The sequence below is a fragment of the Ruditapes philippinarum genome, unplaced genomic scaffold, assembly GCF_026571515.1.
Source record: "Ruditapes philippinarum isolate M1 unplaced genomic scaffold, ASM2657151v2 ctg17713_1_1_1_1, whole genome shotgun sequence".
In the NCBI taxonomy this organism is placed as follows: domain Eukaryota; kingdom Metazoa; phylum Mollusca; class Bivalvia; order Venerida; family Veneridae; genus Ruditapes; species Ruditapes philippinarum.
In genome coordinates, this window is record NW_026866656.1 from 2,952 (window position 1) to 6,799 (window position 3,848).

The 3,848-nt window shown below is 31.1% G+C and overlaps 1 long non-coding RNA gene across 1 annotated transcript; it reads right to left on the reverse strand.

The window, feature by feature from the left end:
* Positions 1-247: 247 nt before the first annotated feature.
* On the reverse strand, positions 248-2,001 carry LOC132733244 (uncharacterized). Its single transcript, XR_009626146.1, has 3 exons — positions 1,861-2,001; positions 1,002-1,047; positions 248-383 (listed from the first exon to the last, which is right to left on the reverse strand). It is a non-coding gene; the product is annotated as an uncharacterized LOC132733244 (long non-coding RNA).
* Positions 2,002-3,848: the final 1,847 nt, after the last annotated feature.

The window sequence follows — 3,848 nt, forward strand, 5'->3', positions numbered from 1 at the left end:
TAAAATAATTATGTAACTTGTATGAATTAAATCTTCAGTGTTCATCGTTTTAGAAATTTCTTTTGAAAATGATTGTATAGTGACCATTTACAATATTATGATTATCACTTAATGATATCAAATTTAGTTTAATATTAATTTCACATATATTTTACCTAAAAAACAAATAGGTACATTTTCTTCCCATTTGCCGTTGCTGTCACATTTCCTTTGTTTTTGTCCAAACAACACGTACCCTGAATTACATGAATACACTGCAATACCCTTCCTAACCGTAACAGCGCCATTTGATATAGAAGCAGGCTCTTTGCATATATGTAGATCAAAATTATCATAGTTATGATAATTATCAACTGTCATACTGTCAATGATAAAAGGCTGTTCTGAAAAAAAATGTTAGTTATGGCATTGAATGTTCGTTTGCCAAAAATTAAAGGCATACTTATTTAATTTGGTTGTAATTCTAATTTAAAAAAAGTGATCATCAAAATCATCAGATGTATTTCAAATAATGTAAGACGGGCAAGTCGTTTTCATTTTATACATATATTTTTTAGGATAAATATTCGTTTTGTACGGACTGATATTATTTCAGGACATTCAAATACAATTGTTCTCACTAATGTACACTTAAGAGTTAAAATTCTATTCTATTAAATAAATGTTTATTTAGCCTTTTTTTTATAAATGTATTAAGAGTAAATATAAAGAGCCTATAAGTAGCATAATATCTGGATACATGTGTATTTATATTTTATGTAGTGAAAAGACAGGGGATAAAGTTGTGCATGTTTAAGGTTTTCACGCCGACACAGTATATGTCATATGGCGACGTATCAGCTTTACTGGTGGAGCAAGACCCCAGGTGACCTTCCGTGGATTATTTTACGACCGACGTTCCGTAGGCTACCTGAATAGCTTCCTCACATGAAATCATCCGAAGTCCCTGTCGGGATTCGAACCCATTGCGGTGTGGGACATAAGATAAAGAATATACTTACCGGAATAAATTATGAACAAGCACATGATTGCATAACTTGATATCATCTAAAAATAAATAAACCTTTTGATATCATGAAAAGGCACCAGAAGACAAAATAATACCGCGGAACTTAGGAGTGACGAAAGAAAAATTAGTCAGAAACTATGAAAGACCGGTGGTGACACTTCAACATTATGAATTATCGGGTTCATCTTGACAAACTCACAGATCGTTAACTCCTTAAGTCGAAATCGTGAATTTTCGAAGCTGAAATCGTGATATTCAAAACGGGCATTCGTGAAGATGTGTTCGTGAAGATAAAATCGTGAATTCGTGAAAACTGAAATTTTTAATTCATGAAGTTAAAGTTGAAATGGTCCCACCGTTCTTTCATAAGAAACATTGTGTATTTCGTTTTTTTGTATATGATTAGGGTTTACAGCAACTGTCAGTATCTAATCTATTTTAAAGTAAATCACCGAACGCTGAAAGGAGTTTATTACGAAAAAGTCTTTATTTCTCAAAACGTTCTAAAAAGAAGTCAAAATATCTATGAAATGACTTTTATAACTTTTATTACAGTATTAAATTAGTATCAACAAAAACTATATTTGTAAACTTTTAAAACTGTACACACTGTTTCAAGGAAAAGTATGGCATGACGCGCGAACAATAAATTATGTTTATTTAGAAAGATATCTATTTAACAACTTGTCGGTATAAGGAAAGAAACATTGAAAAACAGTTATTTATTTATTCTATTCTATTTTATCTTATCTTATTTTATTTTATTTGTTGTTTTTGCTGCGGAAATTTGACAGAAAAATAACATTAAAAAATCAATAAACACGTTATCACATTTCAATAGCGTAACTTACCTTATTTTCTTTCCAAAGTAAATAATGTCAAGCTTTATAAATCGTAATTATTTTCAAGTGCACATTTTATAACTTAAGTTGTATTTTAAACGAATTCTTAGGGAAGAATGTTTATGTTACAAAGATTTTAACAAAGCAAAGTATGACAAAAACTGTTTGGGAATTTGAACCGCATTATAATGTTTCAAACGTCTGATAATTTTTCCTTGTTATGTACCAGGAATTTAACGCAATTTATACCTTGGATTGTTTTACAGGAAAAAATTCACATCAAACCTTGTTGTAGTCCTAAGCCGAACGTAACTTGATATCTAGTTGTGACGATTTAATGTAAATTTACGATAGAAACTTAACTTTAATTCACGTATTTTCTTTTTGGTGACAACGCATCCCTTTGAATCATTGAAATATGTCATGTATGGATTTGTTTCTTTTAAATTTAAGATAAAACAATGTATACATTTTTCATAAGATGTATCTATCAATTACCTAAATTATTTAATAGTTATATTTTTATTTAACGCAGCATTTGGTTTGTTTCAAAAACGTGTTGTATATTTCTTTGATAAATGATGATACTGAATTTTTATCGTTGCTTAAAGCTTAACAATGCTAGTTTGTGAGATGTTAGTATATTATTATGTAAAACAATCTGTCATAAAACTATGAAAGTACACTTATTTAGGTTGTAATGAATATAGTACATTTTGCTTTTAAAAAAGTGATATATTTTGGCATTCAACAAAAAAACCCTCTAAAATTGCATCTTTACATGCCCACACGTGCCTGAATTAATGCACGGAGGGGCATCTTGGGGTCCTCTATCAGTAAAGCTGGAAAGTCGGCGTATGATCTCTACTTTGTTAAAGCCACGTAAAATTAAAAAGTAAAATTAAATTGTATGAAACTTTTTAGTCTCCTTGATACTGTCGAAATGTATCAATCAGGATAAAACAAGTTAAATGTTGATGCTGCACATCAAAGACTCCGCCACATGATGCGAACAGTCAATCAAAATTGAAAATCGTTCTCAATTACAGTTGAGTATCCGAAGCACAAATCATTTTTTTTCATGTTCTTGGTATGTGCTCCTTGTTTAATAATTAAGTTAAATATTTTTGTGAAAAAGTAGAACCAAATGCATAAATTCACAAAGTAATGCCATGTTTGAAATTCAGAAATGTTTTTCTTTTGAGACAAAGATTGAAACGTCTGGTCGAAGCAAAATAAATTGGATAACAAGTAAAATTGAAATGATTGGTATACTTAAAATAAATACAAGACAATATGTGCCGAGAATATGTCTATTTAAATATTAATACGATTTGCACAATGTTCGAATGTTTTTGAGGACGAACTATTCTGCAGTGATCTCCCCTTACTGGCCGTAGTGTAACCGGCGCGCAGAGTTTACGGTTGAGGGAGAACCGCTTAAGTGGGCGTGGTTTAGGCTTTGTAACTTGTAATTTAATGATTCGACAAGAGATATTGATCAAAGTTTTCCCGGTTCCTTTCCGCCCCGTTAACGAAGACTAAATGCTAGCATACGGAGCATCATATTACATTTTGCAACTTCAACAGAGGCGGAGCAAATGAAGTGAGTGACACTGCCTCAGTCGTTACCTCTCTCAACGGTTAAAAAAAAGTTTTAGAACGATCGACTATAGACTGACTCAATGGCACGTTATTTATCATGAAGATAAAATTAGATAATGATAAAAAAGAATATGATATTCACACATGGCACTATCATTTCAGTTAAACGTTTATATTAATCCCTTAAAGGTCTGTGACATGTTGAAAAGCTATTTTTATTTAAAAAAATGAAAATGGTGTGATTTTGTTAAAACACAAAATAAATAGTATTTCTAAAATGTCCCCATTGCTGTACGGACAAATGCATATCTACTAGACGCCGCGTTCAGCGCGGCGTCCAATAAACCGCAATGGTGTTATATAATATAAATTATAATCTATTACCATCAAAG